Below are 13913 nucleotides of genomic sequence, written 5' to 3'. Positions count from 1 at the left end.
CTAAAAATTTTAAAACCAATGTTCTAAAATTTTTCTCCGAGGGAGGGAGAATACTGTGACTGTTTTCAAATTGTAAAATATATAATCACTTCTTGCGTAAAAGAAAAAGAAAGAAATGTCATAGCATACTGTTTTGTTGCGGCCCGACCCTGTGGCCGAGTGGTTAGCACATCGCGCTGCGACGCCAAGGGTCCCGGGTTCGAATCCCGGTCGGGCTTGGTTGTTTGTGAATGTCCATTCATCAATTTCATCATTTCATCACTCATCCCCATCATCGCAAATTAGCCAAGAGGCACAAAACGCGAAGTAAAATAAACTAAATCAATCAATCAATCAATGTTTTGTTGCGTAGCAACCAGTTGTAAGAAACAAGTGAAAAGAGATAACAAGAACGTTTTTTGCATATAGTTCGAATCATAGTAACTGGTGCATAATTAATGTATTTATTCAGTGCAAATAATAAGTATACTCATCAGAGAACAGTGTTGTGATTTTGAACTATATACTTTATTGTCATTTCATAATTTGCTGTGAAGTAGAACAGTTATTTACTGAGTATAATGTAAAATGCTCAAGCCTCTACGACACTAGCAAAAAGTTATGTTATTAAAACACGATACAACATAAAATCATATCCAATTTATGTTTAGATAAATTTAACAGCAAAAAATACACCGATAATCCTTTTCCACCATCCCTCAGTGGTTTCATAGCTTTCTTACTACAATCTCGCGGCTGCATTGGTATGTGCGGACGTTGCAACTTGGACTACAGACATCTTTGCTCCAGCGAAAGAATACTTACGCGACTCTTCTAAAACGGGCGCGTGTCCTCGACACGCAACACTGCATGTGTCAGCGATGAGGTTTTTGATCCCCACAAGGAGTAAATGAGACAATTTGTTAAATACACAAAAGAAAACAAAAAGCAACGAACCATAAATGAAATTACTTTGTCTAGTTCAAGTTCCGGAACCCAGAGCGAGTACAGAGAGTCCGGACATGCTAAATCGCATTCCATCCTACCTAACCTTTCCACAACAACACTTCATCCCCTTGCAACATACGTTTGCCACGTCCCATACATATAAACCACTGTTCTGGACTCCAGAATATTTTTCAAAAATGGATAACTCAACACTGTAATATTATTAAATGCAATAAGACGTATCATTACAAGAACGTTATAAATATTTGTCACGGTATCCAGTTACGTCTTAAAAACACCGTTCGATATTAATCATTTTAGTTTATTTATTCATATTACGTTTAAATGTAAAGTGTGAGGTTTGGTTTATTTTGTGGAAAAATTTGTATCCCAGCCAGACGACGGTAGTTGGGAGACGGGTTTTCTGAGTGACAGCCGAACTGTCAATACGGCAAAGTACATAACATATTTGCACCAAAACGGGTCGTCACGGAGAAAGGGAAGACTTATTTTCGTCGAGACCAAGGGAGAATTCGCCGCGGGAGGTCGAAACTATTTTTCACGGATGACCAGGATAATCAGCTGGAGCCCAAGCTTGCAAGAACCGAGGACGCGCCTTGTGACCGCATTTCGAGACAAGGGACCAGAGGTCATTTCTATCTCTTCGGAAACCTAAGCCAAGCCACTCTAACGTGTTTTCAACGGAAAGTTTTATCCAGATCTTGTATAGAGAGCATCTCCGCTCTACACTCTCGCGTAACTATTCTTTTGTCTCCGTGGACTTGTTTTTCTTGCGTACCGTGAGCGAGTTACCGATATTGAGTTTACCATCGTGCCCTTTATTCTGTGAAGCATTTCGCAGTGGTTTGTAATTTACCAGGCGTGGAATATCATAAGGTTGGCCGGCTAAAAAGATAGAGGAAGGAGGCCGTCGCCTCCCCGACTCCCGCAACGATGTACCACCACAATCCGGTGAAGCCAGTCAACGCCCGCAACGATGTACCACCACCATCCGGTGTAGCCACCCGGCGCAACGACCAACGACCGACACGCAACGCTATGAAGCCAACCATTGCCCGACGCCCAGAAGGACGTTTCATGTCCGACGTCTAACAGAAGCCCGTTATCAGAGAGAGAGAGAGAAGGATGACTTCAGATCAACTCCCGACAAACTCTCAATGACAGAAGGGGAGAGATGATTACAGGACGACGTTTGATTGATGCCCGACACACAAGAGAGAGTCCGGACCGACGCGTGAGAATGTACAGCCGACGCTTGTGAGATGAGAGACAAGTGGCGTTCTATGAAAGTAAAAGTGCCCAATATCGTCGCAATCATCCTTCGCCGCGTTCGACATCGAAGAACATTTTCGCCGCAAAGGAACCTTGTTCAAATTCCCGCATCCAGGAAAGATGAACGATCACACGATGTAGCAGAGTCTGGTAGAGTATTCTTCATATGGTCTATGTAAGCATGAATTGTTTGTATCAACGCCGTACCGTGTAAAGACCCTGCTTGGTCTCCATTTAATTATTATTAGACCTTGCGTGGTCACTATATTCTTTTTAATCTGATGAAAGAGTTAAGCGGAATGTCCCTGCGAGGCGTACGCTTTTAGTTTAAATGTATTCTGTGAACGTTAATGGTTCCACCTCTACGTTTACTAGCTTCACTCATTATTAGACCCTGTGTGGTCGCTATATTCTTTTTAATGTTATCAATTATTGTCGTTTACATTGTTCAACGTGTTGTTTAGAATAGCAGAGTCCTGCGAGACTCATTATTAATTGTATTGTCTGAATTCACACAGTTTTAGTTTATATTGTCACGTGCATCTAGTGATTTTCCCACTAGTGATTTCTCAATGTCAAAACCTTGATATTCCTCAGTACGAAGTTTGCAATATGTAAAAAAAAAAATGAGTTAGCAACGCGTACTTGTTGTTAACATTTTCACCACCCATGCGCCACCGCGAGTATAAAACCCAGCGCAGCGAGACCGGAGCTCAGTTGGCTCCCTGATGTCAACAGGCAAACATCCAGGGTTAACTGGCCTCCCAGCCTGAGAACTAGAAGCCATCCCAGAAGGAAGGACGGAGAAAGAAGAAAGAAGAGCCTAGCAGCAACCTACCTACCTGGTCCGCTCGCTTAGGCTGATAGGTGCCCAGGTTCTACCTGCCCGGCTTGTCTGGGAGCACCCGGACCTTCCTTTCTAACCTGCCGTCCCTTCATAGGAGACACCGGTTGGCTTGCCAATTCCCAGCTAACGCCGGGGGTGTCGCGGCATCCTTTAATCCTTTTTACCCTGCGCCCGTTATTCGGGAGTACCGATTGGTTTCTGCCAATTCCCGGCTGTGGTTGGGGTACTACGCAAAACCTACTCTCTTTTACAGGGCAACACATGACGTTAGCGGCGACCAAGGCCCTAAATAAAATTAGGTCCCCATACTCCCCCTGGCGCCTCACAGCGAGGAATAAATTGGATGTTCCCTGCCCCCCCTTATCTCTTCGAGACCAAAGGTGGTACAGTTAAAAGAACGTGCGTGGTACAGGTAAAAGCACGTGTGTGGTACAAGTAAATGCACGCGCGTGGTAAGGGTTTCAGGTAAAGAGACGTGTGTAAGTGTGCAAACGGACACTCTTGTGTTGAGACTATAATAAACATATATAAATATATATATATTAAGCTGGTATAGTCTTTCCTTACACCCAGCAAGCCCTGAGATATTTCTGAGTCCATGTTCTACGACTGACAAAAAGTTAGCGCATATGGGTAGAATTTTGCCGTCCTCCTAAGTGAAGTGTTTAGAGTGTGGTAATAGTGTGTAGGTGGGACGTTGCAAAAGTTTTTGGCGCCATAACGTGGGGCCCGACAGAACTGTGCAATTAAGTGAAGTTAACCGAACCGTACATTAAAAGGACTGTCCAGTGAAAGTGAAAGTGTGGACTGTATTAAACATGGATCAAGAATTTACTGGTACGAACCTGAGAAGTAGAGGGAGGAAGACCATGGATTCAGAATCTGGATATGGTTGCTGTGAAGAACTGGGAGAAGAGGCAGCACATTTCCAGTGTTGCCAGTGCCAGCGCTGGATGGAAAAGATGTGGCTACCTTCCCCGCTGTAGGAGTTAAATGCCAGAGGTGTGAATCTGCTCCGCAGACTCAAGTAGCGGAGACCGCAATACAAGAACCAAGTCCGCTGACCAATCCTCCATCAGACCATTGGTTATTGGAATGGCTGACGAAAGATAGAGAAGACAGAAAGAAGGAGAGACTTGAAGAAGAAATACGCCGAGAGAAAGAGAGACTTGAAGACGAAGAGCGCAGAAGGAAAGAGAAACAGGAGGAAGAGAAAGTGCGCAAAAGAGAGGCAGTTCAGGCTGAAAAACTGAGGAAAAAGGAACTCATGGAACTTAGATCCCTAATAGAGTTTCATGAAGAGAAAAGGGAGCTAGAGAAACGAGAGATTGAAGAGAAAAGAAAGGTAGAGAAACGAGAGATTGAAGAGAAAAGAGAGCTAGAGAAACGAGAGATTGAAGAGAAAAGAGAGCTAGAGAAATGAGAGATTGAAGAGAAAAGAGAGCTAGAAAGAAGAGAAATTGAAGAGAAAAGGGAAAAGGACTTTGAAAATCTCCGAGCTTTAATTGAGAGCCTAGAGTAAATAAGAAAGAAAGAAGATGAGGAAGAAGAAGCCAAAATACTAAAATAAAAAGAGGAAGAAGAAGCCAAAAGACGGAGAGAGAAAGAGGAAGAAGAAGAGAAGCGTAGGAATGAACTGCAAGCCCTCTTTGCCCAGCAGAGGACTGACATAGAAGGTCTTAAGGCAGGAGTAGAAAGTATCCAACTTACTTCTCAGCAAGAGATAGCAAAGGTTGAGATGAGAGTAAAAGAGGTACTTCAGGAAAGACTGGAACCATTATCTCAGTGGCGCGGACAAGTAGAGATTACAGTGGAGTCCATTGAGAAAGCTGTCCAAAACTTGGGTGACAAGACCGAATCCATCGAGAAAGTCGTGCAGGAACAGAAGGAAATGATGGAGTCAATGACCTCAACTCTGCGGAAGGACGTAGAGCAGGCAGCTGAAGAGAAGGTGAATTCTCTTAGGGTAGAGACAAGGAAGCTTGAAGTATATCTGCGAAGAGAAATGCAAGATCAGACAGGAACATTTGTCCAGAGGGTAAGTGAACTTCAGATTCAGTTCCAAAGATTGAATGTTCAGCCAGAACCCACTCCAGATGTTCATTCCAGCCCTTTTACTCCGGATAGAGATCTGAATCCGGATGCTACTCCTTATGAGCCGCCCACGTTAGCTGAGAAACCTCTATTCGCTGCCAACAGAATGAAGGCTGATGGAAGAAAGAGGCCTCGATACGATGATACTTCAGATGGATCGCCACCTAGAAGAAGGCCAGATTTTAAGATGCCTAGAATGGCGGATATCGCCCACATTCCTAAATTTAAAGACGACATTGAGGCTCAGTCAGCCGAAAAATATCTTCGGGAGCTAAACGTCAGCTTTGAACTTATGCTGGTACCCGAACATTATAGGCTAGAGTTGCTTCCTAGAGTCTTCACTGATAAAGCTGAACACTGGCTTGCAGGAAATATTGATAGTTTCGTGAATTATGCTGACTTTTGCGCCAGGTTCAAAGAAGAATTCGCTTCTGAGAAGGCTAGACAACGGCAGCTAACAGCTGTGAGAAACAGGAGATATTCCAGACTTGTCGACGAAAGTATGGAGAGCATTGCCTGGAGCGTTTATGCGGCCTATAGAAACCTGAGTGATAACTTTAATGAGGGAGAAGTACTTAATTTGATCATCGGACAACTTCCTTATAGAATGCGAAACCTTTGTTTAGCACATGCGCCCAGAACGGTAGATGACCTAACCCATTTCCTGAAGGATTTTGAAATCTATGATGAGCCAGATGCATGGAGGAACAAAGATGAACCGAAGGGAAAAGAACAGAATCCCTCAAGGAACTATAAAATCCGGAACATAGAAACGAGGTCAGAAGGTAATTATCAGCGCCCTCAACGTTTCACTAATGAAAGAGGAGGCAGGCGTGAATTTAGAAGAAACTCTTTCCGACCTTACCAAAACCAAAGACGTAGATCTCCTGACCCAAGAAGGATCCGTGAGGGTAGAAGTAGCCCTAGTCCTCCGAGATGACGATTTACGGGTGAGCAGAATGAGATTCGCGGACCTCCATCTCCTAGACAAAACATTACATCGGAGCAGGAGGATGCCGTAGAAACAGCTCGGGAGTTTCATCAAAATCAAAGGTCCCAGTCTAGCCAGACAAACTAGGACCTTGTCTAAATGCTTCGTTCCTGTTTAGGCAAGGGACTTCGATGGAGCGGCCCAAATTAATAGATAAAGATGTCCAAGAGTTACTAGTAAATTTCCAGCTAACAGAAACTGAAGAGACCATTTTAGAAAAGGAATTGAAGTCTGCAAGGGAATCCAAAATTAGATACAGATCTCCAGTAGTGCAAGCTAAATTAATGGACTTTACAGTGACCTGTGTGATTGATACTGCAAGTGAATGCTCGATCCTTAATTATTCAATCTGGACTAAGTTAGTATATAAGATACCTGGCATACAGATCCAGAAAGTTCCAGAGGTGCGATTGGTAGATTTCTCTGGAAGTCATAAGAAGCGTGTATGTGGAAGCAGGCGTGTGGAGTTAGAAATTGGTGGTTTAAATTTCAGTACTGAGGTTTTCATATTAAAAGGATTTGGAACTGATCTTCTGTTAGGAATGCCTTTCTTGAAACAGCACGAGGCTGAAATCAACTTCAGGAAAAATATTGTAACGTTGTCGTTCGGAAAAACTTCTGAGCAGAGCGAGGGGAATCCATTAAATATTGATATAGTGCGGTATATCCAAAGAATCCAAGATGAAGAAGTGGATTGGATGTATAAACCCACTGACCTCAGAGAGAAGGCCGATACGATAAATAATTTGCTCGATTCCCAGAAACAGGAGTTATTCAGTGTGCTGCTGCAGTATCTAGAGGTATTCTCAGAGAAACCAGGAACCATGGAAAGTGCTGAATGCGAGATCGTACTGAAAAGTTCTGAACCAGTTTACCGCCACCATTACCCAGTACCGCTTTCCAAAAGAAAAGCTTTGGAAAAGGAATTAGATCTCTGGAAAGCATGGAATATCATCCATCCATCTGTGTCTCCGTATCTGAACCCATTATTAGTGTTCGACAAGCCTGACGGAGGTGTACGGCCTTGTCTGGATTTTCGTCAACTCAATGCAATCATGGTGGTCCCTAAGAGCTCCGTTCCACCAATTGACGAATCTTTACAACGATTCCGAGGATCACGATACTTCACTAGTTTGGATCTGGCCTCAGGTTACTTGGAGATTCCCCTAAGAGCAGAGTGTAGAAAATATACAGCCTTTTCCTACAAAGGTCGTCAATATGAATTCCTAAAAATGCCCTATGGCTTATCGAATGCAGTTTCTACTTTTGTATCTGTTATGCACCGTGTGTTTGGACCTGAGACTGAAAGTTATTTAACGGTGTATATTGATGATCTCCTTATTTTTGATTCGGATTTTCCAACTCATTTAACACACATAGAAGAAGTTCTTCGCAGACTGGAAGAAGTCGGTCTCAAGGTGAAATTAAGAAAATGTAATTTTGTGAAAGGAGAACTAGTGTATCTCGGACATTTAATCTCTGGTGATCAGATCAAGGTAGATCCAAAGAAGAATGAAGCCATTATAAGGTTCCCTCGCCCTAATAGTAAAAAGGACGTTAGATAATTTTTAGGACCAGCAAAGTGGAGAAGAAAATTCATAAAGAACTTCTCTGTGAAGACAGAACCTCTGGTGCAGCTGCTTTCCAAAGCTACCAAATGGAATTGGAGTCCAGCTCAAGAAGAAGCTTTTTCTCAGTTAAAAGAAGAATTAGTAAGTACTCCAGCGTTAGTGCAGCCGGATCTAGATAAAGAGTTCTGTATTCAGAGCGATGCTTCAACAAAAGGTTTAGGGTGCATCCTATTTCAAGAGCAAGGAGAAGATAAAGCTGTTGTTCAGTATGCTAGTAGAAAATTAAAGAACAATGAAAGGCATTATTCAATTCATGAGCTTGAATGTTTGGCCATCTTATTTGGAGTGAATAAGTTTGAAATTTATTTGAAGGGTAGACATTTCAAGATTTATACTGACCACCGTGGATTAGTATGGCTACAAAGCTCTAAGAACTGGAATTGCCGTCTTACTAGATGGTCCCTCAGATTGCAGTCCTACTCTTTCGAGATTATTTACATCCAAGGAAAAGAAAAATTAGTACCTGACGTGCTTAGCAGATATCCAGCGGAAGATGAAGACGTGGAACCAGAAACCATAAATTTCCATGTAAACTACATCTGGCAGGAGCGAGATGAAATAGAGGAGGTGGAAAGTTGGATATAAGCTCAAGAAGCTAATGACTTTTGCCGGCCTATCATCAAAATCCTAGAACAAAAGGACGAGCAAGATTCGCCTGCAGAAACAAAAGTTAAGAAATTGTACCAAAGGTATGGTAATCTTTTGTTCAGGAAGAGTTCTGGAGATGAAGTAACGTGGAAGTTGTGTGTTCCAGAAAAGTTCAAGGAGAAAGTTAGGAAAGAAATTCACTAAGAGCAGGGACATTTCGGCATAGCCAAAACCTTAAGCCGAATTAAGTCCCTTTATTTTTGGCCAAAATTGAAGGCAGATGTAGTTAAGCATGTCAGAGATTGCCTCACGTGTGCTAAGACTAAGATGGATAAACTAGGAATTCTTAAGGACAAGATGCACATAAATCAGAAGGATCCTCACCAGCTGCTGTCCATAGATTTAATTGGAAAGTTACCTTCATCTCAGGGATACCAATATATCTTGTCCCTGGTAGACGTTGGTACAAAGTTTGTCTCAGTTTATCCCTTACGGCGAGGGACTGCAAGAGAGATAATAAATATAATGGAGAGAGGATACTTTTCCAACTTTCCAAAAGTTAAGGCCATCTTGTCAGACAGGGGTACCCAGTTTACTTCAGGACTATGGAAAGACTACCTTGACCAGAAAGGCATAAGATATTTGTTCACGACCGCCTACCACCCAAGCAGTAATACAATTGAAAGGATGAATCAAGACATTGTAAGGTTACTCAGATTGTTCTGACATCGTGAACATCAAAGTTGGTCTAAATTTTTAACTGAAATCTTTTGGCTACTCAATAATTCGGCATCTGAAGCCACCGGCTTTGCTCCTTCAGAATTATTCTTCAACAGACCCGTTCCTAACGAAGTCCTTGATCATTTCAACTGGCCTATCAACGAAGTAGACCCGCAAATCTCCAACTGGAATCAAAAGCTGTTTCGAGCCAAGTCCAAAGAGCGCTCTAGAAATATCAAACGAAAATTTAAGACTAAAGGCCATGCGCTCGAGCTGCAGGAAGACGACTTGGTTCTTGTTCGAAATCATAAGCTTAGTTCGAGAAAGAATAAAACAATAGCTAAGCTCTTCGAAGTGTATATTGGACCTTATTTAGCCACTGATCTTCGGAACAACACAGCAATGTTAGTTCACCCCAGGACCAGGCAACCCGTCGACCGAGTCAACTTCGACAACCTTCGCCTCTACAGGTGTTCATCGGAGCGAAGAAGAGAAGTGGTAGGGGAAAAAGATGACCTAGTGACTAATGTGTAGGAGAAACAGACTCTTATTACTGTCATTTTTTCTTTTGAATTTGAAATCAATGTTACATGAAAATTTTTCATAAATTGTAAGATTTAAATTTCTTCAAAATTTTCGGCCGAGGAAGGGGCATATGTAACGACCCTGCTTGGTCGCCATTTAATTATTATTAGACCTTGCGTGGTCACTATATTCTTTTTAATCTGATGAAAGAGTTAAGCGGAATGTCCATGCGAGGCGTACGCTTTTAGTTTAAATGTATTCTGTGAACGTTAATGGTTCCACCTCTACGTTTACTAGCTTCACTCATTATTAGACCCTGTGTGGTCGCTATATTCTTTTTAATGTTATCAATTATTGTCGTTTACATTGTTCAACGTGTTGTTTAGAATAGCAGAGTCCTGCGAGGCTCATTATTAATTGTATTGTCTGAATGCACACAGTTTTAGTTTATATTGTCACGTGCATCTAGTGATTTTCCCACTAGTGATTTCTCAATGTCAAAACCTTGATATTCCTCAGTACGAAGTTTGCAATATGTAAAAAAAAAATGAGTTAGCAACGCGTACTTGTTGTTAACATTTTCACCACCCATGCGCCACCGCGAGTATAAAACCCAGCGCAGCGAGACCGGAGCTCAGTTGGCTCCCTGATGTCAACAGGCAAACATCCAGGGTTAACTGGCCTCCCAGCCTGAGAACTAGAAGCCATCCCAGAAGGAAGGACGGAGAAAGAAGAGCCTAGCAGCAACCTACCTACCTGGTCCGCTCGCTTAGGCTGATAGGTGCCCAGGTTCTACCTGCCCGGCTTGTCTGGGAGCACCCGGACCTTCCTTTCTAACCTGCCGTCCCTTCATAGGAGACACCGGTTGGCTTGCCAATTCCCAGCTAACGCCGGGGGTGTCGCGGCATCCTTTAATCCTTTTTACCCTGCGCCCGTTATTCGGGAGTACCGATTGGTTTCTGCCAATTCCCGGCTGTGGTTGGGGTACTACGCACAACCTACTCTCTTTTACAGGGCAACCCGTGACGTCAGCTTCGACCAAGGCCCTAAATAAAATTAGGTCCCCATACTCCGCCTGGCGCCTCACAGCGAGGAATAAATTGGATGTTCCCTGCCCGACGTGCTTCACCACTTATCCTAGCCCGATGACCTCCCAGCGCTCCTCACGCTGCTTCAGGGACTGTACAACATAATTCAGACGTCTTGCTCTGACGAACAGCAAATGGCCATTGCCAAGCTTGCCGACAAATTTTGATAGTGTTTTATGTCTGTTTTGTTTTTGTACTGTCTGGGAACAACCATACTCTCTTCCTGGCTTGCAACAGTTGCTACCGGTTTCCACTTATATCTTGACTGAGTTCCCGTGTACATTACCTTGTAATGGTATGCCTTTTTATCGTATTTGATATTGTTATGTACATGACATGTCTATTTCACATGCAAGCTAAATATTGTATTAACACTTGAATAAATATCACCCATGAGTTCTAATATATGAATATTTATTTCTATGAAAATAAATATAAGATCAAATTGCAACTGGCAACATCGAAGACTTAGGTCACTTGCTGACACCTTATTTATATAGACAAGAGGTGTCAGCAAATGACCTAAGTCTTCGATGTTGCCAGCTGAAATTTGATTTTATATTTACTATATATATATATATATACATATATACATACATACATATATATATATATATATATATATATATATATATATATACACAACAGTTGTTAGCAAATGACCTACGTTTTCGATGTTGCCAGCTGAAATTTTATCTTATATTTACTTTCATAGAAATATGTCAACCATTTCAATGTGGATAAATTGTTTTTAGTGTCCTCGGCGTCTATAATTCATCTGATTTATGTTGTTCGTTAACAGTCAAAAGAGATGCAAAGAAACCCACTTGGTCACAGTTTTGTCTTGTAATTTGGTTTTAAATGACACTTTGCAGCTCATTCAAGGTGCTATATTGGGCTCCTGTGTCTCTAGTTGTTTCTTCAAGTTCCTCCACGTTCTTAGTTTGGATGTACTTCCTACAATTTTGAGTAAGTCTGCTTGTAATTTACGGAACCTCAGTTTTATGTCTTACATTTGTAACAATTTTTGGCAATCTTCTTCTCGAGTATAAAGACAAAAAATAAGTGGACTTCCCTGTGTGGAACATGGAAGTCTCGGAAATATTGTAGCGGAGGAAAGTGTTTAAAGCTTATTGGTTCCAGGGAAGTGCGAGAAAGAAAAGTTATGTGATCAGAAAGGAAAATTTGCTTAATGAAAGAATCGAAGAAACTGTATTTTAAGAAGATACGATTTATTTAGGGTATTTAATTAAGTGAACAAATTTTACAAAGCCTACAAATTTATATCGGCGCTTAACTTAAAATTTAAGACTTCATTTGAAAGATATAAAATAATAATATTATTAACCCGTAGCGTAACAACACGGTCATGAAAAGGGTTTTCCAGTATTCACCATTATCACACGAAATTTGGTGTTGCACAATATGCATTCCACAGTTTAGTTAGCGGAGGATATATAAAAAATATAGACGACTAATAGTCCAATAAGGAGTAAGGATATATTGAAGAGAAGATTAATAAAAGAAGAATACTGGATTACAAGACCCGTAGATGTGCTAGTGGTCGCCGCCATTGCAGTAATACCCGGAAATTTTCAAGTGTCAGTGTGAATGATTATTAAAGAGTAAATTGATGAAATATATCAAGTATTTTGAGTTCACCTGAGACTAAAACTAAAGCTAAATCGAGTATGATTTTAATATTTTAATCCTGAGTAACATAAATAACCAAGAGGTCAACTTCGTTCTCTTCAGGGCGCATGTAATTGTCATTTTTAATTTCCAGCAAGAACGGCGAGAATGTATGGAGAAGTTACTACTTCCAAATAACGATATATGTGAGAAATTGGAATATTTTGGTATTCTGTGGTAACAGTGTTGAAATAATTCGCAGTATTTAAAAAGAAACGATACATTTATATCGTGTACAGAAAATGTATTACTTTCTTCCTCCACCACGTCCGGAATGGACTTTGGAGATGATGTTTTAATTGCATTAATTTTGTTCCTAGAATCTATCTAGTAATTTAAGACCCTCTCAATCTGCATAATTTTACTTAAATTACAAAGAAATGCGCATAATGCACGTACCTCATAATATGGTAAATTGAGCTTCGAAAACATTTAAAATGTTTGTATTGCCGGCCTCCGTTGCGGAGTGGTTAGCTCATCGCACTACTGCGCCAGGTGTTCCAGTTTCGAATCCTGGTGTGGGCATGGATGTTTGTGAATGTCCATTCATCAATTTCATCACATCACCACTCATCACCATTTTCGCAAATTAGCCAAAATTTATACAAAAAGCTAAATAAAATAATTCAATCAAACAAGGAAATCAATCAAGACTTTCACATACAAAAATAACTTAGTCATCTCATGTCATATGTAATGCTAAGTTAATAATATACATAAAATATAAGAACGTTATTGCAAAAATAGGGCTTTTATGGAAACCTAAGCTATCCCTCCTTTGAATGTCGTACATTTTGATATTCCCCATTAGTGTTACTTAGACGTTGAGTTTCATTGTATTCTGTTCAATTGTGTTCGAATATCATGTTCACATTATCAATTAAATTTTAATTCCAAATTTAACAACAACATGCCAATATTATTCTTTGAACGACAATTTTAAGAACATTGTGAAATCAACCAACTCACCCTGTTTCTATTCAATTCGACATGGAAACATTTAATACAATCATAGAAGGTCCTCCTTGTGTTACCGGAATGGTAGTCTTTACACTGATTGAGTATTCTGCCAAACCTGAGCGCTTACCTTCTTCTCACATCCCGCCCACACGGTGACCAAGAAAAGGAAGGCGACGAGGGCTACAATCAATGGTGCTGCACTCATTGCGTTCTTTTCCTGCTCGACTCAAAGGAAAGTGGATCCTTTTGAAGTGCAGCAGCTTTATAAGGCATTGCATGTCCCATGGAGAGCAATCGAGATAAGGTCCTTAGGTAATAGTCAATAACTTAGATAACTTAGTAAATTTTACAGGCCAGACTTTCCAGAAACGCATAGGTTTCAGAATTTTTACAAGTTGGTAAGAAAGCTTTCCTAAACATCTTGATAACAATCTTTACTTTGGATCCTAGGGACATATAATGAGCCTCCCAGATGTCGTATTGGTAACCTCTTCGTCATGTAATCAAGGCGTTACCGGTTCGATACCCGGTTTTCTCATAAAGTGGTTAGGATCTCA

At 41.1% G+C, this 13913-nt stretch overlaps 1 long non-coding RNA gene across 1 annotated transcript in view; it reads right to left on the bottom strand.

The window, feature by feature from the left end:
• Positions 1-13568, bottom strand: part of LOC145994355 (uncharacterized) — an 82344-nt gene extending 68776 nt beyond the window's left edge. Inside the window, exon 1 of the long non-coding RNA XR_014442344.1 lies at positions 13484-13568. This is a non-coding gene — a long non-coding RNA (uncharacterized LOC145994355). The remainder of the gene's footprint in view (positions 1-13483) is intronic.
• Between the last annotated feature and the right edge of the window lie 345 nt (positions 13569-13913).

This window comes from Lepisma saccharinum, chromosome 10 (genome assembly GCF_977018435.1).
Source record: "Lepisma saccharinum chromosome 10, izLepSacc3.1, whole genome shotgun sequence".
NCBI lineage: Eukaryota > Metazoa > Arthropoda > Insecta > Zygentoma > Lepismatidae > Lepisma > Lepisma saccharinum.
The sequence above is the reverse complement of the archived record's forward strand: the minus strand, read 5'-3'. Positions and strand labels throughout refer to the sequence as shown.